At 45.8% G+C, this 22,744-nt stretch overlaps 2 long non-coding RNA genes across 2 annotated transcripts; one reads left to right on the top strand and one right to left on the bottom strand.

The window, feature by feature from the left end:
- Positions 1 to 407: 407 nt before the first annotated feature.
- On the bottom strand, positions 408 to 8,444 carry LOC122481128. The gene is made up of 3 exons (XR_006296761.1): positions 8,230 to 8,444; positions 3,365 to 3,588; positions 408 to 1,041 (listed from the first exon to the last, which is right to left on the bottom strand). It is a non-coding gene; the product is annotated as an uncharacterized LOC122481128 (long non-coding RNA).
- LOC122481129 lies at positions 1,060 to 18,680 on the top strand. The gene is made up of 4 exons (XR_006296762.1): positions 1,060 to 1,309; positions 4,095 to 4,268; positions 6,009 to 6,120; positions 18,463 to 18,680. It is a non-coding gene; the product is annotated as an uncharacterized LOC122481129 (long non-coding RNA).
- Positions 18,681 to 22,744: the final 4,064 nt, after the last annotated feature.

The following is a 22,744-nucleotide window of genomic DNA, read 5'->3' as shown; positions in this document are numbered from 1 at the left end:
TATTCACCACCTCGCCTTGCACACAGTAGGCATTTAATAAATGCTTGTGGGATGAGTCCATGAAGGAGAAATGGTGAGCACTGCCTCAGCTCTGAACACATTCCAGCACTTTCTGGTGGTTGTCTTGTCCTATCATGGCTCACCTGGCTCTGGGGTGATGAAATGATGCAGAAACAGAATGTGACCCGTTTGGTAAACGAGGACCAAGACACGGATGGGATGCTCTAGTTTCCTAGTCACTGCTCTAGAGTCATTACATTTGGTCAGAAACTCCCAAAGTCTGAATTTTTCTTGATTTGATTTCCATATTTCAATCTAAGAGTACCTCTCAGGCAGATCTTGAGACTGCCTCAGTACCTCCCTGAGTCATGTATCTGTCTGGTCATCAGCATTCCGCAAACAGGAAGTGCTCGATAAATCTTTATGGAACTGAATGAATTGATTGGACATAACCTTGGCAGCCATTAAGTTTACAGTATCATCAGTCGTTTGACAACTGTGTTAAGTGGTTTGGACCCATGTGCGTATCTTCTTCCATATGTGTTTGGAAGACATGGCCATAAGCTATAGCTTCTGGATCAGGCCCCCAAAATGTTTGCGGATACTCATTGTCTGCTAAATTGGAAGGTTCCTCAGACGATATCCTCTGTTATAGTCTCAGCACAACCGATTTACAGATTTAGTAAGATGGTACCTGTCACCAGGGATGGGGAACAATTGGCCAGGACCTGTCCCTCTGATGCAAGCTTCCGCTCAGCCTTGTCTTTAGGATCTTCGAGAACATTCATCAGTGTCTGCGCGCCCTTGCAGCTAGCGGGGCCTGGGAGCCCATGGTGGTCCGTGCGGTCGCTGCTGCTGCAAGCTGGGGAGACTTGGCACTGGGTCCTGAAGAGGTTAACCGTCAGGGGACGGCGCTGATCCAGACTCCAGTCCCGGTTCTGCCATTTGGGGGTCGTGTGGCCTTAGACACGCTAAGCTGCTGCTCTGTCACCTCTGAACGTCGACTAACGACAGTATCCAGCTTACCTACTTCACAGGCCACTGTGAAAACCAAAATAAAAATGACGACATGCATGTGAAAGCTTAGAGTCCTATGGAAAAGTAAGTTGTGTTAGGTTAATGATGCTGTTCAAACTTTTTTTTTAGTTGATGGGCCACATAGATCAAGACTCTGGCTCCAGTGAAGACTTCAAGCTGCCTCGACATGATGCCCGGAGTTCTCCACTGAGGGTGCTGTCTCAGAACACAGCAAGACTCTGCCAGGACTTGCCGGTGACAGAGTGGACATATTCCTGTGTTCTCACGGCAGGTTGGCGATCGTGGCCCGGCCTCTGTGCCAGGGATTGGGGGAAGAAGTTATGTTGCTGTCTGGGCAGAAGCTGATTTTCTTCCTAAGAAATCTGGCACCAGACGTGTGCCACCAGGACTGAGTTCTGTGATTTCTTCCCAGCTTGGCGGACTCCTTGTTGCCCTGGGGCTCTGGGACCACAGTGTGTGGTGCTGTGGACTGGCTTGGGTTCAGCAGGAGCTGATGGGAAAGGTGCCTTGGGAAGATGGGCCAGGTCACAGAAAGAAGGGCAAGCACTGGCTAGTGGTAGTGGGGATGAGGCTCGAGGACTCCAAGCACTCTGAGAAAACACAGCAACCTATTGTTTCGGTCTTGGGTCTGGGAGTGCACTTCATGTACTGGCCACACATAGTACTGTGACCAGTTCCAAGATCAACTACAGATGTGAATTCAGAGCAGGACACAGTGCATTTTCCCAAGTAAGGAGGGTGACAGACACATATCTTCTCAGCCCAAAGAGGCTTCTACGAGAGAATAAAGGTCCATGTGATAAATGGGCTCAATTTCCAACCCCTCACCTAATTGTACAAGTAAATTAAGAATTTTCCCATCAGATGGGGCGCCTGGGTGTCTCAGTCAGTTAAGTGTCCGACTTTGGCTCTGGTCATGATCTTATGCCTTGTGGGTTCAAGCCCCGTGTCGGGCTCTGTGCTGACAGCTCAGAGCCTGGAGCCTGCTTTGGATTCTGTGTCTCCCTCTCTCTTTGCTCTTCTCCCACTTGTGCTCTCTCTCTGTCTCTCAAAAATAAATAAAAACATTTTAAAAATTAAAAAAAAAAAAAAAGAATTTTCCCACAAGAGCAGAGGTATACAGAGAGAGCAGGTTCTGGAAGTAATGTGGGTCTTAGTCATGGTTTGAGGAAGGTGTCACTTTCACTGTTACAGAGCAGAGCCAGAGTCTCTGGGCCAGAATGTGAGCAAGTCATTTCTACTACCTGCGCTTCAAGAATATAGCTTCTTTCTTCATGGGTTGTTACTGGACACACAGGACTCTAACTGCCTTAAAGAAGGGGCCACGGTAATTCTCCCCACATGAATCTCACTCTTGTGCCTAGAACTTTCCCTGCCTTTCTGGAGAAAGCCAGTTTGGTGTCAAATTAATCTGGACAGACTGTGCTGAAGGCCTAAGAAAGGCAGACATAAAAGGGTAAGAATAAGGGTACAAATTCAATACCGTGGCCCGAGAGGCAGGCAGGGCTGCCAAAGGAGAGGCAAGAATTTCGTACATGCCAAGGACTTGAAGTCAGAAATAGAAGAGTTGGGGCATGATGTGAAGGAGAGGCGAGCTGAGGCAGGAGGAAGTGTGGGCTTGCCCTCTGACCACAGGCCTTGGCTCATTCAGGGGCCTCAAAAGCCCTGAATGCACAAACAAGGGCCCACCGGTACTGGAGAGGGTCTCCCTTCTCTGCTCACAGCCTTCCCTGCTCTTGGCAGCATCAGTATCTACCTGGCTCTGAGCTTGGCATTCAGAGCCTTGCCCTGTGGCCACAGCCGGCCTCTCCAACTTCACCCCCACCCCAAACAGGCTGAGCCCCTCAGCCAGGGCCTGTGCTAGAAGGCCCTCTGCCCTCCCTCCCCTCTGTGCTCGGAACATCCACCTGCCAAGCCCCAGCTCAGTCTCTCTGAGGGAACTCCTGGTGTCCCAGGACCATCTCTGTCCATGTCTCTCCCTGGCCCAACCCTCTGGCCATGGCAGTCCTCTCCAGGCCAAGGGGGCCTGTCACTCAGGTGTGCCTGCCGATCACCCGTGGGGATTATTAAATTACAGGTGCCAGGTCCCCAGTCTGGGTGATCTCGTTCCTGAGCTCCATGGGTGATGGGTGCACGCCCAGGCATGAGGCCCCTCATCTAAACCACTCATGGGGAGGTTTGCCTGTGAACCGGGTCCTAATCTGGGTGCTGGAACACAGGTCTGAAGGAACCACATTTCAATTTCTTTCTCAATAATTTGTTTCAAGCTTTTCTGACCCTGGGGTGATGGAAACTCAATTGTCAATTTCGGGGATCCCACCCTCACCTTTGGGCACTCAGCAGTGCCAGCTGAGTTTCCAGAAAGACTGTGTTGGTGACGGCAAAGCTGTTTATTCACTGAGAGAAGCTGACAAATATCCTGGAGCAAAGGTCAGTCCATCTTTCTTGCTCTGACCTTGCTGCAGCCAGGGTCACACGCCCAGAGGAGTGACGTGGCAGAGGAGCCGGCGGGGACACACTAGGTCAGTCTGTGGCAGTGGCACCTGGAACCTGGGGGAAGGAAGGGTTGTGATGAGGTCCACTCGGTTTACTTAAAACTGAATGAAGTCTTCTCCCCGAACCTGCTTCCTCTCCTGACTTCTCACCTATTGTTCAAAATCCTAGAGTCCTCTTTAAGCCTTTCTCTCCTCGCCCTAGAACAGTGTGGAACTTTAGAGGCATTTTGCCTAGTCCTTTATTAAAAAAAATTTTTTTAAGGTTTATTCATTTTTTAGAGACAGAAACAGAGCCTGAGTGGGGGAGGGGCAGAGAGAGAGGGAGACACAGAATCCAAAGCAGGCTCCAGGCTCTGAGCTGTCAGCACAGAGCCCGACGCGGGGCTTGAACTCACGAACCCTGAGATCATGACCTGAGGTGAAGTTGGATGCTTAACCAACTGAGCCACCCAGGCACCCCTCACTTTTGAATAACTAGATTATTTTAAAAACCCCAAAAAACTAGATTATGAATTGCCCAGGTCAGGGGCTTTGCCTCATACTTCTTGGTTTCCCCTGCAGGACCTGGCGTTGAGGACTGCGTGATAAAAATCTCAGTCACCTCTTGTGTGTGGTGTATGCTGAGGGGAAACTTCAGCAAAATCCAGACATTTCTAGGCAAAAATGTCCACTGAGCCATTATAAGCCCAGAAGAGCCGGAGACATAAACCAGGAAGGAAATATTTGCCATACAGGGTGAGCAAGCCCCAAGAGTAGCCGAAAAACTCTCGGGGGAAAGAAGGGGTGCACAAGTCCAGCAGGTGCCCCAGAACAATAGGGGAGACAGAACACACTGAGGACCAAAAGTCAGAACCAGACTGAGGCTTTGCTGCAGCAGGAGGTGACCCAGCGCCTGTGGCCACGGGCCCAGGTCACCTCTGGCAAACACACAGGTGTGCCACTATTCCCGATGGGATTTCCTGGGCTCTCCAGTGACCCCTGCCCTTCCTGGGGCTGGGAAGTGTGGTGGTTCCTACTCAGCGGCCTCCTGTTCCATATGGGACTCCAGCCTGGCTCCCCAGCTTTCCTGCTCCGGCTGTGGCTGGCTGCTCTCCTCCCGTCCCTGTTCCTTCACCCCTGGGAAGGGTCCGCTGCCATAGGGGGCAGCTGGACAGTCAGGTGATTGAGGGGCAGTTAGGCCCAGTACCAGCCACCGTCCTCTCCCTGCAGATCCCGTCCTGCTCCAAAGGCGGGGAGACACCAGCACACGGGGGTTCAGAGACACACCATGGGCCCAAACTCTTCACCAGGCCCAGGGCCTCCCAGTCCCTATAGGGTCTTCAGATTCATCCTCTCATCTGATCTTCCCCCAAACCTTGTAAAGTGGGGGTGCACTGGAGGACATTCCAGCCATGCATCAGATGAGAAAAACGAGGCAGGAGGTGCCAAACATTCCACCAAGCGGGAGCCGGGACTGGGGTCTCCCACCTTCTGGCCCAGCACTTAGGGCAGGGGCAGGGAGAAGGCGTGGTGGGCTCAGCCTGGATTCCCTGCAAGGGGGGGGGGGTGAGTGGGGGCTTAAGTACAGTCACCCTAAGTGACAAGTGGCCTTTTGGCACTGGGAGGGGTGAAGCAGTGTAGGCTGTCTCCTTATGTTACAAAAGAAAGGGTCCAGGAGGTCTTGAGCTGCCCTGGGCCACAGGTTCCTGGAGTGCAGAGTGGTGGGGGATCCGGGGACTCTTACTCCAGGCTGGAATGAGCCGCATTGCACACTCAGTGTGTGGAACAGTCAGGACCCATGCTTTTGTCCTCTGGTGACTGGTCCACAGATCGGATCCCATTTGTGCAAGGTTGTGGGGCCCTTCTGCAGATCCCTTCATTTTCATTCATGAGCGCTACAGGCACAGTATTCCCAGCCTGCCCGGGTTCACATCCCAGCTCCCTGTGTGCAAAGGGGACATCCCTATGCCACTGCCTAGGGTTTTTTTTTTTTTAATGTTTTTATTTATTTTTGAGAGAGAGAGAGAGACAGAATACTAGCAAGGGAGGGACAGAGATAGAGAGGGAGGCACAGAATCCAAAGCAGGCTCCAGGCTCTGGGCTGTCAGCACAGAGCCTGATGCAGGGCTTGAACTCGTGAACTGCGAGATCATGACCTGAGCCGAAGTCAGACGTTTAACTGACTGAGCCCCCAGGCACCCCGTAATGAGGTGATACACATAAAGTCTTTAACTGAATAGCGCCTGGCCACAGTAAGTCCCCACAAATATCGGTTGGTGTTATTATGCACTTATTCTAGAGTTAGAAGAATGGGCCGTAGAATTGTTTGGCTATGCAAGTGTAGGTGTCTGCCTGCATACCCCCGTCTGGTCCCGAGGCCTCAGGAGGAAGGTGTTGCAAGGTCTGCTCTGTGGTTTAACTGACTTGCATAGAACCTCCTTGGTCCCTTCTCCAAGGGTGGACCAGGAGGCCCTCGCCTGCTCTGCATCCTGGCAGGGAAATGTCATCAGCGGCTGACTCTGCTCTCTGACCCGTGGCCCTGAATCACCAAAGAAGTGAACACCCCAGGGAGGCTGGTCCCTGCCCACTGGCTGATTGCTGAGAACAGGTGGGTCCTGAAGGCTGGGCCAGACCTATTTTTGGGGAGGCGAAGCAAATCCAAGCCGAGATGTTGGAGAGAATTAGAGAAAACACCCCCATCTCAGCTCCCATCTGCCAGGCTGGGGCTGGCCACGGCACCACACGAAAGGAGAGCAAGGGGGACTTGACTCAAAGCAAAATGACCAACCAAGAGGCTGGGAAAAGAGGCGGGTTCAGATCAGAGCCAGGAGCTCCTGGTGGGGTCAGCAGGGTGTTCGGGAGGCTCGGGCTTCTCTCTATGAAGGTCTGGGGACCAGAGGGGCCCGGGACATGGGCAGAGGACAGTGACCTGAGCAGAGTTTGGTGACCTGAGCAGAGGGCATCTGTTCCTGTCCCTCTCCCGGGGCAGTGAGGCTGGTGCCCCCTGGGCAGCTGAGCCCTGGGCAGGCTCAGGGCCAGTGCGGCCTCTCTGGGCGGGGTTCTCCAGTGCAAGGCATGTGAGCACAGGCTAGGGGTGGGGCCATCAAGTTAGGACCAGCAGATATGTGTTGCTGCCCCTCCCTGGCCACACCAAGGCTTCGGCACCTTCTTCCCCACCCATCCATTCCTCTCCAGCTTCAGTCCTTTACACTGAAGTGGACTTTTAAAAATAGGTAAAGCACATGGTACACAGTGGAAAGTTCCCTGTCCTGCCCCGCCCCCCCCTTCCCCTCCTCGGGGCAATATCTGTGTCCTTACTGGGATGGTGCATGGGTATGCTAGCATAGAAGTTAATATTCTCCCTTTCTGGCTTTTTCTGGTGGCAGAGATTCCTCTGAGAGTCTGAAAAAACTCACTGAAATAGGGTATATACACACACACACACACACAAATTAGTGTGCAATTTCAGGGGATTATAACACACTCTTGTGGCCCTTTTGATCCTACTCAGCAAGGAATTCTGGTTGTGACGTGTCTGGGTCTGATCCACATTTTCTCTCCTTAACACTGTTACCCCACATACACACTTCCCCTGCCTGCCAGGATTTGACAAGATTTCAACAAAGGAGAGCTTCTAAGGCCTTGATGGAGCAGCTTAAGCAAGCAAGCCATTCAGTGCCTTCTTTCAGAAACTCCGTTATACTGAGGCCCAAATAAAATCTGAACTCTTAGAATGGCTTGGGAGGCCCTCTACTCGTGGTGTCCCTGAACGTCCCTCCTGGTCCCCTCCAGCCACGATCGCCCTCTGCCCACACAGCTCTGGCCACACCGACCTTTCTGTCACACCCAGGTCTCACCTCAGGGTCTTTGCTTAAGCTGCTCCCTCTGCTAGGAAAACCATTTCCCCCGTTGGCTGCAGTGCTGGTTCCTTCTGGTGTCCCTCCCCAGCCATTCTCGTGTGTTCCCCGCTCTCGGCACCCCTTCTCGAGGGCACCATCCCATTTCATTTTCCTCAGTGCGCTTACTCTTCTGAAGCTGTCTGACTTGTGTAGCCATCTACCGCCCCTGCCACCAGGACACGAGCTCCGGGAAGTCAGAGGCCTTGCGTGTCCCACCTCTAGTGCCCAGAAGGGGGCACTCAGTAAATGTCTCTGTATTGACTAAAGAATCTTGGAGATCAGATATGAATCGTGACTCAACTCTCCATCCCATCAAAGTAGCTCCAGGCCATCCCTGGCTCCCGCTCTAGGCAAAGTTCCTGCCTCTCCCTCATTTCTCTATTCCCAGATGTCCTACCCTTTTCCCAGATCTCTGGGGCCCCTCCTTCCCAATCAGCATCTAACAAAAACTCTTTTGTGATTTTATGCCCGGGGGATTTAATCTGAGTCAATTTGGCATCTCCAGCCCTGGCTCAGCTGAGTCCAAAGGTCTGATCAGTGTTTCCAGTGGACCAGCCAGCAACTCTGTCGTCTGAGGGCTCTGAGCTCCACCCCAGTGGGACCAAGGGTACTGATGAGGCCGGTCCTCGTCTCGCTCCCTGAGCTGCCATTCCTGGACCAATAAACGAAGCCCGAACAAGTGAGAAAAGCAAAGGCTATTGATTCAAGAGCTTGCTACAGCAAGGGAAGTCAGTCAGCCATGGTCACTTGCATTTTAAAAGAGACTCCAGGGTAGTAAAGCTTTATTTATAGCAGAGAAATGGGAAAGATTCAGGTACCTGGTGCCTTCTCTGGAGGTTGTTGGCGTGGGGAAGCTGGAAGGCAGGTGACTAGAAGCCAGGCATCCTGTATGACTGGTTGGGGGTGCATATTTGATTGCACAGTGGACAAAAGTTAGGGAAGTTGTCAGTTCTGGCCATTTTGAGCCAACTATTCCAGAAGTTAGTGGTTAGCTTTCTGAATTGTTCCTAGACATAGTCTGACTTGTTACAAACGGGACCTATGGATTACCTGGGTGGTTTACTGTATTTGAGGAGGTGATTTCCTGGGCGGGTTTCTGCAGGCTGTGGATGTCCGAGGTCTGTTTTTCCATATGGTCTGGCCATTGTCTGTGTGTTCAGTGCAGATCAGTGTTTTGGGGACTCCTCCCTCTTTACCTTGAACATGGGAACATCTCGGGCCAGTAGAACCGTCAAGTCTTTGATCTCCTCCATCCTGCAGCTCTCTGGCGAGAGCCTTCGTGGTGCAAAGAATGGAGAGAGGTGCAGTGAGAGGGGCAAGAAGGCCTGGCGGTGAGGCACACGCACCCACGAGTCGTGTGTTGGGTTCAACGCAGGGATTCTGAGTTGAGAAGGCTTTATGAAAGGTGTGGGGTTTCAGGAGTGGGATTGCTACAGACGGAAACTGGGGAGAAACAGGGGGGACACTCTTGGAAGGGAATACGATGAGGCAGGGGGCAGGTGGAGAGACCTTAGGTTAGTCACTTCCTTTGAGTCTTAATTCTTCACTGTGTACAGCCTCTGTGAGGCAGACATGGTGTGCATGAAGGTGCTGTGAGCTGTGAAGGTTTCAGCATGAGGGAAGGCTGTGGGAAACACCTGGAAAGGGCCTCTCTTATCAGAATAAGGAGGCTGAATGTACCTAGACAGTGATAATAATAATGCCAGCAGTGGGGCGCCTGGCTAGCCCAGTTGTAGCACATGTGCCTCTTAATCTCAGGGTCATGAGTTCAAGCCCCACGTTGGGCATGGAGCCTACCTAAAAAATCAGACAAACAACCAAGCACTTACTGAATTGGAGTCACTGCTCTAAGCCTGCAGAGAACCCCGGCAACAGTCCCATGAGGCAGTTACTATTATTATCTCCATATTACAGGTGAGATACCTGAGGCACAGACCAGCTAAGGAGTTTGCCCTGAGTCACACAGTGTCAGAGGGGAGAGAATGCTTAGATTGCATGCTTTGCACAAATCAGCAGCAGCTGTGTACCCTCAAACGCTGCCTCCTGATTCAAGGTCTTTGTCCTCGGATGTGTGTCCCAATGCATCATCATCAATCAGCTATAATAAAAGTCAGCTTTCACTAAATACCAGGCATGGTGCTAAGCATTTGCATTTAACTCATTTATTTAAAAAAATTTTTAAGTTTTTTTTAAATGTTTATTTATTTTTGAGAGAGAGAGACAGAGTGTGAGCAGGGGAGGGCAGAGAGAGAGAGAGAAACACAGAATCTGAATCAGGTTTCAGGCTCTGCACTGTCAGCACAGAGCCTGACATGGGGCTTGAACTCACGTACTGTGAGATCATGACCTGAGCCAAAGCCAGGCGCTTAACTGACTGAGCCACCGAGGTGCCCCTTTAAAAAAATTGTTTTAAGTTTATTTATTTTGAAAGGGGAGGAGGGACAGAGAAAGAGAGAATCCCAAGTAGGCTCTGCACCTGCCAGTGCAGAACCCGATGTGGGGATCGAACTCATGAACCATGGGATAATACCCTGAGCTGAAATCCAGAGTTGGAAGCTTAACTGACTGAGGCGCCCAGGTGCCCCTGTGCTAACTCATTTAATCTTTGTTCCAGCCCTCTGAGGTAAGGAACTGTGATTATCGTTTCCACTTTATGGAGGAGAAAACCAAGGAGTTGCGTGGCATAGCCCATGCCTCTGACTTTGGAGTCTGCACACCCACCACTGTACCACACAGCCTCTCTTCAATAAGCAAGGGCTGGGACTACTCACCACTCAAGCCCTGATCCACACAGTGGTCCGTGCCTAGGAACCAACATCAGTGGTTCTTGCCTTTCTCGATCACAGACCTCTTTAACACTCGCCCCAGGAAAATGTGTGCATGCACACACACTCACACCCCTTAAGAAATTCACAGATTCCCCCCCCTCCTCAAGCCTTTCCAGGGCAAGTGGGTGATGGGAAAGACTTCTGGGGTGAGTGTTTCAGCCGGGGGATATTCTCCAGTCTGGAACAAAAGGGCATGGCTTTGAATTTTAAGAGATTTACTTTATTGAGAGAGTGAAAAGTCGGGGGCGCCTGGGTGGCTCAGTCGGTTAAGCACTCTTCATTTGGGCTCAGGTCACGATCTCACCTTGGTGAGACTGAGACCGGCATTGGGATTGTCTCTCTTTCTCCTCCTTCCTCTGCCCCTCCCCTACTCACACACATGCATGCACACACTCTCTCTCCCTCTCAAAATAAAATAAACAAACATAAAAATTAAAAAATGAAATTCCAAGGGCGCCAGTGGGCGTGGAGCCTGCTTGCGATTCTGTTGCTCCTCTCTGCCCCTCCCCCACTTGTGCGTGCTCTCTCTCTCTCTCTCTCTCTCTCTCTCAAAATAAATAAACTTAAAAAATAAAAAAGTAAATACATAAAATTCCATCGCTACTTTTATTTACTTCACTAGTGAACAGAACAAAAAGCAGTCCATCCTGAGAATCCCCATCTTTGGATCAATTTAATTACCCACTTCTCTCACACATCTAGCCAGCTGAACACTGCTGGAAGAAATCTCATAATTCTGCCGATTTATGCCAATGCACATTTATGGGGTCTAATCCCAGCTGGGTCTTTAACACTACTTGGCAGCTCTTACTTGTACCAGATAAACACTCACACCCTTTCTCACGATGGCCACTCCAACCCTTCTGTAATGATTCTTTGAGCTTTAAAAGTTTTCATGTGTTAGAAACATAATTGCACAAATTTTAATTCATAGCCTACAGGATTTTTATCCAGTTTCTCCATGTACTTGGGCTCTTGACCCTTTATTTTTTGGATAATTATTTATTTAGAGGCTACCATGCCTGGCATTGGGCTGGGCTCTAGGACCCGACTGTGGTCTCTGTTCCCACGAACTTTACAGTCCAGAGAAAAAGACTATCATTTCACAAACAATTACAAATATGATGAGGGACACTAAATGTGTTGATGTGGGGATTTCAGGAAGGCCTCCCTGAAGTGGTGGCCTTTCAAGCGGAGTCCTGAAGGATGATATGTCAGTTTGGAATGCTTTGGGCTGCACACAACAGAAAATCTGACCGACAGTGAAACCATAAGGATGTTTATTATTTCCTTAAGAAGTCTAGCAAAGGGGCGCCTGGGTGGCTCAAGTCAATTAAGTGTCCGACTTTGACTCAGGTCATGATCTCATGGTCCGTGGGCTCAAGCCCTACATCGGGCTCTGTGCTGACATCTCAGAGCCTTGAGCCTGGTTTAGATTCTGTGTCTTCCCACCTCTCTCTCTGCCCTCCATGCTCACTCTCTCCCTCTCTCAAAAATAAACATTAAAAAAAAAAAAAAAAAGAAAAGAAATCAGAGCCCTTTATCAAAAAAAAAAAAAAAAAAAGAAGAAGAAGAAGAAGAAGAAGAAAAAGAAGAAGAAGAAGGTCTAGAAGCAAAGAGTTTCAGGGCTTTTAGATAGCTCAACAATATCAAGATATCCCTACAAATTTCTTAGCTTTTCCCTCAGTCATAAAAGGGTTGCCATAGATTCAAGCGTGACTTACACAACATCATTCCGAAGCACAAAGAAGAGAAAGGGTTCTGGTCCCCCAGCAGCTCTCTTTCAGAAGGGCGCAAGAATTCACCCACAAATTCCCAGGAGTTTTTCTCTTTTTTCCCCCCAAAAGTGGGTCATATGCCCACCTCAGGCGTAGAAAAAGGGGGTTACCATGACTCACTTAGTCCAACCAGGATCGATCCCGTAGCACAGTGAGGATCCTACCTTCTCTGAAGATATTGCTGCTTATCAGACTCCTCAAATGAAGATTAAAGGGTTTACCAATTCGGGATATGGACACCTAGATAATTCAAATAAAATTAACCTTCATACCAATAAAACTTAAACTTTTAAAAAGTCATCTTAAAAGCATCAGTGGGGTGTCTAGGTGGCTCGGTCGGTTAAGTGTCGACTCTTGGTTTCAGCTCAGGTCATGATCTCATGGTTCGTGAGTTCAGACCTGCGATGGGCTCCGGGCTAACAATGCAGAGACTGCTTGGGATTCTCTCTCCTTCTCTCTGCCTCTCCCCTGCTTGCGCGTGTGCTCTCTCTCTCCCTCTCTCTCTCTCTCAAAATAAATAAACTTAAAAAAAAAGCATCAGAGAAGTAACAAGATTTGAGGAATTGCTGAATTGTGATGCTGAGATACTGAAGAGGGGAAAGTGGAGAAGTGAAGTCTCTTCTGAAGGTTGCTTATGCCCTGGGGCTTTGCTCTGGAAAAGGCTGAACTGCAACTGTGGCTGCATGGAGGGGCTAGGGTGAAAATTTCAAAGTCAGGTGGTTCTGGATTGCTAGTGCCCTCAAGAGCTGGTAAATAATAAGTTCTTTTTAGAGAAAGACACTATTATCTTGAGCCTCAAGGTATTTCTATAAATAACTTTCAAAAACAATGTCCAGTACACAAAGATAACCCAAGGACATCAGACAGCATGAATAAGAACAGTAGGTACAACAGGTCATAGTAGTAGACTCATAGGGTCTCCAGATATTGAAATGATCAGCACAGATTACAAAACAATAAAATCCAAGAATGGAAAATTTGGCTGGGAAATAGAAACTTTAAAAAATGATATTACAAATGTTAAACAGGGGGAACAATGTAAATTCTGGAACTTAAAACTACAATAACCAAAATTAAGAACTGAAAGAATTTTACCAGCAGATTAGAAATAGTAAAGGAAAAATTAATGAACTGGAATACAGGTCAGAAGGAAATACCAAGAATGATGCATAACGGGAAAAAAAGAAAGAAAATGCAGAGGGGCGGGTAAAAGACATGATATCACAATGAAAAGGTCTAAGCAGAGTCCGAAAGGAAAGGAAAGAATGGACATAGGCAATAATTGATGAAACAATGGCTCAAAAATTTCCAGAGTTGATGAAACACATTAAATCATACATTTAAGAATCCAACAAATCCTAAGAAGGATAAATACAAAATTCACTGCCTTACACATTAGTGAAACTGCAGAAAACCAAAGACAAGGAGAAAATAGTAAAAGTGGTCAGAATAAAACAGACAAATTACCTTTAAAGGTCACAACAGGGGTGCCTTGGTGGCTCAGTAGATTAAGCATTCAACTTCAGCTCAGGTTATGATCTCATGGTCTGTGAGTTAGAGCCCTGTGTTGGGCGTGAAGCCCGCTTCGGATTCTCTCTCTCTCACCCTCTCTCTCTGCCCCTCCCCTGCTTGCTCTCTCTCTTACAAAAATAAATAAATATTTAAAAAAATTAAAAGCCACAACATTCAAAGGACCCACACTTCTTGATTTCAAAGCTTACTCCAAAGCTACAGGAATCAAGACAGTGTGGTAATGGCATAAGGGTAAACAGACAGGTCAGTGGAATAGAATTCAGAGTCCAGAATAAAATCTCACATTTATGGTCAATTGATTTTCAACATGGTGCCAAAAATTCAATAGGGACAAAAGTCTTTTCAATAAACAATTCTGGGACAATTGTATATCCACATACAAATAAATAAAAGTGGACCCCTACCTCATGTGATATATAAAAATCAGCTCTAAATGGGACAAAGACCTAAAAATAGAAAATTCTTAGAAGAAAACACTCACAGGAATAAATCTTTGTGACCTCAGGTTATTTAGGCAATGGTTTTCTAGATATAACACCAAAAGCATAAACAACTAAAGAAAAAATAGATTAGACTATGTGAAATTTAAAACTTTTGTGCTTCCAAGGATAACATCAAGAAAGTGAAAACGCAAGGGCACCTGGCTGGCTCAGTTAGTAGAACATGCAACTCTTGATCTTGGGCTCATGAGTTCAAGCCCCACATTGGGGGTAGAGTTTACTTAAAACAAATAAGTGAAAAGACAATCTACAGAGTAGGAGAAAATGTTTGCAAATCACATATATGATAAAGGACTTTTAATGAGAATATATAAAGAACTCTTACAATTCAGTAGTAAAAAGACAAATAACCAGTTAAGTAATGGGCAAAGGATTTGAGTAGACATTAATCCAAAGAAGACACACAGGGGCCCCTGGGTGGCTCAGTGGGTTGAGCATCTGAGTCTTGATTTCAGCTCAGGTCATGATCTCATGGTAGTGAGACCAAGCACTGCATCGGGCTCCACTCTGGCACCAAGGAGCCTGCTTGGGATTTTTTTCTCTCCCTCTCTCTGCCCCTCCCCTGCTAGTGCTCTCTCTCTCAAAATAAATAAAGAAACATTAAAACAATTAAAACAACAAACAAAGAAGACATATAAATGGCGAATAAACACTTAGAAAGATGCTCAACATCCATCATTAGCCAGTAGGGAAATGCAAATCAAAACTACAATGAAAAGTACTTCATCTCACACCCACCAGAATGCTAAAATAAGAAAAGACAGTTAATAGCGAGGTTGATGAGGATGTGGAAATCTGGAACCTCACATACTGTGCTGGGAATGTAAAACAGTACAGTCACTTTGGAAAACAATTTGGTAGTTCCTCAAAGGTTAAACATAGGATCACTCTATGACCCCAAAATTCTGTCCCTAGGTATGACCCAAGAGAAATGATAACATTAGTTCTCATAAAAACTTGTACATGAATATTCATGGTAGAATAATAGAAAAAAATGGAACTGAAACGTCCATTAGTCAATGAATGGATAAAATGTGTTATACCCACACAACGGAGTACTATTCAGCCATAAAAAGGAACGAATATGCTACAATATGGATGGACTTTGAAAATACGCTAAGTAAAAGGAGGTAGACATAAAAGGTGACATATTGAATGATTCCTTTTATGTGGAATTGACAGAATAGGAAAAGATCTATAAGGACAGAAAGTAGATTAATGGTCACTGAGGGGTGACAGGCAGGGGCTGGGGGGTAGATACGGGGAATGAAGGTGACATCTAAATGATAAAGAGTCTGTTTCTGGGATGATAAAAATGTTCTAAAATTTGTGGCAATGGTTGCACAACTTTTGTGAATATACTAAAAACCCACTTAGGGACGCCTGGGTGGCTCAGTTGGTTAAGTATCCAACTTTGGCTCAGGTCACGATCTCACAGTTTGTGAGTTCGAGCCCCGCATCAGGCTCTGTGCTGACAGCTCAGAGCCTGGAGCCTGCTTCGGATTCTGTGTCTCCCTCTCTCTCTGCCCCTCCCCCACTCATGCTCTGTCTCTCTCTCTCCTTTAAAAATAAAGAAACATTTTGGGGCGCCTGGGTGGCGCAATCGGTTAAGCGTCCGACTTCAGCCAGGTCACGATCTCGCGGCCCATGAGTTCGAGCCCCGCGTCAGGCTCTGGGCTGATGGCTCAGAGCCTGGAGCCTGTTTCCGATTCTGTGTCTCCCTCTCTCTCTGCCCCTCCCCCATTCATGCTCTGTCTCTCTCTGTCCCAAAAATAAATAAACGTTAAAAATAATAAAAACATTTAAAAAAATTAAAAAACCCATTTAATTGTATACTTTATTTATTTATTTATTTGTTTGTTTATTTATTTATTTTACTTTTTTTTATTTTACATTCAATGTGGGGCTCGAACTCACAATCCTGAGATCAAGACCTGCATGTTCTACCAACTGAGCCAGTCAGGCACTCCTAGCTGTATACTTTAAATGAGTGAGTTATATGGTAAGCGAATTACATCCCAGTGAGGAAAGAAAGAAGAAAGAAAGAAAGAAAGAAAGAAAGAAAGAAAGAAAGAAAGAAAGAGAGAGAGAGAGAGAGAGAGAGAGAGAGGGACGGAGGGAGGGAGGGAGGGAGGAAGGAAGGAAGGAAGAAATGGAGAGAGACTGTGTGAGCAGGGGAGAGGCAGAGAGGGAGGGAGACACAGAATCCAAAACAGGTTCCAGGCTCTAAGCTGTCAGCACAGAGCCTGATATAGGGCTCAAACTCACGAACTGTAAGATCATGACCTGAGCTGAAGTCAGATGCTCGACCAACTGAGCCACCCAGGTGTCCCAGGACTTTTTTTATTTTTTTTTTTTTTAAGATCCAACTGTTATGCTCTTTACTAAAGATAAAGATACTTCATAATTATAAAAAGGTTCAATGGTTTAAGAAACAAAAAGTTCAAGGGTTCAATTTACCAGGAATATATAATAATTCTAATTTTTTTATACCCAATAACATGATCTCAATGTATTTAAAGCAAAAACTAAAGTAAACAAATACCTGATCATAGTAGAGATTTTCACATACTCTTTCAATAGATAAGAAAATCAGTAAAGATTTAGAAGATTTGAATAATATTATTAACTATATGTACCAAATATATAGAATACTATATCTGAAAAACTACAAAAATACACATTCTTTTCAAACACACACAAAGTATTTATAAGTGACCATATACTAAGCCATAAAGCGAGTTTCAACAAATCCAAAGGGTTAAAATCATCCAGAGTTCATTTGTTAGGCACGACACAATTATGTTAGACATCAGAAACAAAAGGACAGCTAAAAAACCCCAGATGTTTGGAAATAAAATAATATGCTTCTAAATAACTCATGAATCAAAGAAGAAATCAGAATTAAATTACAAAGCCTGAAATAAAGAATTAAAAAATATTACATATCAAAGGTTGTGGGTTACAAGCTATTGATGGAAATTTATAGCCTTACATAGTTAAATCAGAAAAGAAGAAAATTTGAAAATTAATGAACTTAGATGCATCAAAAAGTAGAAAAACAGCAAGTTAAACTTGATGAAATTAGAAATAAGGGAATAATAAAGATAATTGAAAGCATACATTACACACAATAGAATAAAAATAAAATAAGCTGGTACTATGAGAAGACTAATGAAACTGATCAACCTTTGGTCAAATGAAAAAGAAAACAAAGGGAGAGAGAGAGAAAGAGAGAGAGAGAGAGAAGACACAAATGAACCCTGTAAGGAATGAAAATGAAAAACAGGGCATTACTATAGTCCCTGCAGACCTTCGGAAGAAACCAAGAGGATATTAGGAACTTGACACTAAAGCACTGGAAAATTTTTATGGAATGGATACATCCCCAAGGGGGAAAAAGACAGTTTATAAAATGCCCAAGGAAAAAATAGGAATTCTGAAAAGACCAGTTACTTAAATGAATTTACACACCAGTTTAAAATTTTCCCCGTCCCACATGGCTTCCTTAGCAACTTCTATCAAACTATCAAATATTTACAGAAGACAATGAGGTCAGTATTGTGCAAACCCTTTCAGAGAAAAGTAGTAATTACTTTCGCCAACTTATTTTGAGCCTAGTACAATATATTGTAAATATGTTTTTACATTTAATATTTATAAAAAATTAATATTAAGTTTTGTATAAAATATAAAATATATTTTTAAAACTTTTGAAGAAAGGGAAGATGGAATAGGAGGACCCTGAGCTCACCTGTTCCACGGATTCAACTAGATAATGCACCAGTTTAAATAACGTAAAACTTTCTATATATTACTACGTTTTGACATTCTAGAAGAATTTTTTCCAACTTGGGAGAGACAATTCTTCTTCTTCTTCTCTTTAATGTTTATTTTTGAAAGAGAGAGCGTGAGCAGGGGAGAGCCAGAAAGAGAGGGAGACAGAGAATCCCAAGGAGGCCCTATGCTGTCAGCACAGAGTACGACCGTGACCTGAGCTGAAATCAAGAGTCAGATGCTTAACCCACTGACCACCCAGGCACCCTGAGAGACAATTCTTAAGAGATGGCCCAGGTGAGAGCATCATCCAGAGCTGTCCCTCCTCTGTCCTGCCCTTTTCACTCCAGGAGGCAATACTCCTCTGCCTTAATCATCCCAGGGCTAGGTGCCAGGCAGCTAGGGACCAGCCCTCTAATCCAAAACTGGCCAAAATTATTCCAACTAGTCAGTTCTAAACCCTTCCCTGCCTTGCCTTTTCCCCAGAAACCCCAATAAAGTCTGTAGTCTAAACCTTCTCACATCCCTTCTGTCTCCTGACTTTGGTGTCTTTCCAATGTGAAAGTTTTTTTTGTTTTTGTTTTTGTTTTTGTTTTTCTAATCTACAAAAATGGCTTTGTGTCTCCTGTTTCTAGGACCTGTGAGTTCCCCCCTGCCCCCGTTCTGTCTCTTCTGTGGCTGCATCTAACCGACCACCTCATAAAAACCACGAAATATGTCATCTTGTTACTAAAAACTGATAAAGGCAGTATGAGGAAGATAAACACAGGTAAATCCCATTCATGAAAAATGATACAAAAATTCTAAAACATACAGTAGGAAGTTGAATCCAGCAATATATAAAAACAAATGAGGGGCGCCTGGGTGGCGCAGTTGGTTAAGCGTCCGACTTCAGCCAGGTCACGATCTCGCGGTCCGTGAGTTCGAGCCCCGCGTCAGGCTCTGGGCTGATGGCTCAGAGTCTGGAGCCTGTTTCCGATTCTGTGTCTCCCTCTCTCTCTGCCCCTCCCCCGTTCATGCTCTGTCTCTCTCTGTCCCAAAAATAAATAAACGTTGAAAAAAAAATTTTTTTTTAAATAAAAAATAAAAAATAAAAACAAATGACACATCATGTCCAAGTTGTGTTTATTATTATTTTAGTAATACAAGATAAGTTTAACTTAAAAAAAATCAATTAATGAATTTACCATATTAACAAACCAAACAAGAAAAATCATGCATCCTCCCCATAGCTGCAGGGAAAATATTTAATACAATTTGACATATATTTATGATACAAAACTCTTAGTGAGTGTGCCTGGCTGGCTCAGTTGGTAGAGTGTCCAACTCTTGATCTCAGGGTTGAGTTCAAGCCCCATATTGGGGCTAGAAATTACTTTAACAATTTTTAAAAACAAACCAAAACAAAACTCTTAGCAAACTAGGAATAAAAGGGGACTTTTAAAATAATTTTTTATACATTTTAATTTATTTTTGAGAGACAGAGACAGAGCATGAGAGGGGGAGGGGCAGAGAGAGGTGGGGGGACAGAATCTGAAGCCGGCTCCAGGCTCTAGGCTCTGAGCTGTCAGCACAGAATCCGCGGTGGGGCTCAAAACTGAGATCATGACCTAGGCCAAAGTCGGTGCTCAACCAAGTGAGCTACCAAAGTGCCCCAATCTCCCTTTTTTTATGAAGTTAAAAATACCTTAATGTTATATTATATACCCTTGTCACATACTGTACCTTACTATGTACATATATACTTATATATACATTTTGTGTACAGAGTTGTGCACATAAGAATATGGCCACTGTATCTTCTGAGTGATTTAAAGGATTTCCAAAGGTTATGTTCACTATGTAACTTTTGCCTTATGTACTGCTTTTAGAACCTAAATTTGGTATAAGGTACAACTCCATTGTTGATGGATTTAAACTTTTTTTTTTCTTAACATTTATTCATTTTTTTTTAATTTTTTTTTTAACGTTTATTTATTTTTGAGACAGAGAGAGAGAAACAGAGCATGAACGGGGGAGGGGCAGAGAGAGAGGGAGACACAGAATCGGAAGCAGGCTCCAGGCTCTGGGCCATCAGCCCAGAGCCCGACGCGGGGCTTGAACTCACGGACGGCAAGATCGTGACCTGAGCTGAAGTCGGACGCTCAACCGACTGAGCCACCCAGGTGCCCCAACATTTATTCATTTTTGAGACAGACAGAGCATGAGCAGGGAAGGGGCAGAGAGAGAAGGAGACACAGAAGCTGAAGCAGGCTCCAGGCTCTGAACTGTCAGCACAGGGCCCTATGCAGGGCTCGAACTCACAGACTGCAAGACCATGACCTGAGCTGAAGTCAGAAGCTTAACCGACTGAGCCACCAAGGCACCCGCACTGTTGACAGATTTAAGAGCTATTTAGGAGATTTGGTGACTGCCTGGAATAGAAGGGAGAAGGAAAGTGATTCCCAGGTCTCTTGCCTAAACAACTGAATAGATGGTGGTTCTGTTTACTGAGATGGGGCCCACTGGGGTAGGAAGAGTTGGAAGGTAGAGATGGTCGCTTATCTTTCCCAATATTTTATGAAAAACTTCAAAACTGCAGAAAAGTTGACAGACTGTATAGTGAACACCCATATAGCTACCATATAGGTTCTACAACACACTTACTGCTACATTTTCTTTTTTATATCTTCCCACATTGAATAAGCTGAATGTGTGGGATCTAAGAGACTTCCAAGTGTCATGTCTTGTAGGCTACTGGTCTAGAGGACAGAAGCACATTCAAAAAGCAGGCTGCACATGCTGCCTCCCCCTCTTCACCTCCCATTCATACTCAATTCCCTAGAATTAGGCCTTGTAAAAAAAAAAAAAGGTTGCTTACTTATTTATAATCTCTACACCCAATGTGGGACTTGAACTCACAACCGAGAGATCAAGAGTCACAGGCTCTTCTGACTGACCCAGCCAGGTGCCTCTAGAATGCAGCTTTTAATATCTTCCTTCTTGGGGTGCCTGGGTGGCGCAGTCGGTTAAGCGTCCGACTTCAGCCAGGTCACGATCTCGCGGTCCGGGAGTTCGAGCCCCGCGTCGGGCTCTGGGCTGATGGCTCAGAGCCTGGAGCCTGTTTCCGATTCTGTGTCTCCCTTTCTCTCTGCCCTTCCCCCGTTCATGCTCTGTCTCTCTCTGTCCCAAAAATAAATAAACGTTGAAAAAAAAAATTAAAAAAAAAAAATCTTCCTTCTTTTTAAAAATGTTATATATATATATATATATATATATATATATTTATTTATTCAGTCAGTCAGTCATTTTAGAGAGACAGAGTTGTGCACGCATGCGCATGGGAAGGGCAGAGGGAGAGAGAAAGAGAATCTCAAGCAGGCTCCATGCAGAGCCTGACTCAGGGCTCGATCTCACGATAGTGAGATCATGACCTGAGCAGAAATCAAGAGTCTGATGCTCAATCGACTGAGCCACCCGGGTGCCCCTAACATCTACCTTCTAAAGATTCTTTCACTAAGGACACCAACCACTGAAGACCCCAAAACTGAACTCATCGTCCTCCTCCTGGAAACCCTGCTCCTCCTCTTCCTGTACATCTTACCTTACAGTTACCCAAATCTCAAATTTAGGGTATCTCTGGCAGCAGGCAGGTTCTTTCACTCTCATCTTTTAAATATCTCTAACAGATGTCCTCTCCCTGTACCATTAAAGCTCTGGATCTCAAAATTTCTCATTTGACTGATATTAATGAGCTACAATTTCAACCTCTGAACTGGTCCCCATCGCTATCCTTTCTCTAGCTTATCTATTCGTCTGTCCATCTAATTTATCTTTTTAAAAAGTCTGTTCACATCACTTTTCTTTTGCAATATTTTACAGTTGCTTATACCCAGATTGGCATGACTTCCATAGTCCTTCAAGATCTGCCAGAAAGTATGACTACCCTTAAATTTACAATCTCCTGCCCAGTTACCCACCCACATCATTTTTACTACTTACTGGCTCTTCAAATATACCAATCACACTTTCTGCTTTATTGCCGCCTCCGCGAAGACCTCCCTGAAAGCTAGGAGACTCCCAGAGAATCCTGAGAAAACATCTAATCATTAAATATTCAAGTCTCCACAGAGATAAAAATCCTTGAGGGCAGTGCTTTGGTCTTCTTTATGGCCAGAATACTTAGTCTCACCACCTAAGAATACTCTACCTGACACAAAACGGACACTCTGTTTACTTCAGCGGAACTCTGTATACATCCAGTGCTTTGTACACTCTCCCCTTCCTCTTCCTGCAAAATCCTACCCAAGCTTGAATTCCTTCTTGAAGCCTTCAACGGCCCCAACAAGTAGTTAGGGGCTCTGGCTCCTTTATCCACTGCCCTGAGCTTAATAAATTATACTTTAATAGTTTATCTATATAACTAAGTGCCGTAAATGTGAACACTTTCCCTTTTTCTTGGTAACTAACATCAATCCTATCCATGCTTCTGAGCTCAATCCACAACCACCTACTCTGATCCCCAGAGCGAATTACTTCTTTTAACTCTCAGCTCACGAAGCGGGCAATCTATTTAGCGCCTGATGGTCTTTCATTACCGCGGCTTACTATCGCGTTCCCGGTTCCCTCCCTGTCCATCCTGTAGACTGTAACCTTGTAGGGGTGGGGAGGGCGATCCTACCTTTCTGACTCGCCCTCCAGTACTTGGCGCTGCGCTTTGCAAACGCAGCCGTAAAGCACCTCCGGGAAGCTCACGAAGGGACACAGCCCTTTGGAGACGTCCCGGCCGGCGGACCCGCCCTCTTCCTGATCCCAACCTAGGCGGAGCCACGCGCGGGCTGGGTGAGCGGAGGACTGGGCCCGGCCTTGCCTGGCTCAGGCCCCGGGTCCCAGCGGCTTTCGGGAGGATCTCTGGACATCCGCCGGCCGCTCGCGCAG

Source organism: Prionailurus bengalensis, chromosome C1, assembly GCF_016509475.1.
Source record: "Prionailurus bengalensis isolate Pbe53 chromosome C1, Fcat_Pben_1.1_paternal_pri, whole genome shotgun sequence".
NCBI lineage: Eukaryota > Metazoa > Chordata > Mammalia > Carnivora > Felidae > Prionailurus > Prionailurus bengalensis.
This window is presented reverse-complemented; position numbering and strand designations above follow the sequence as displayed.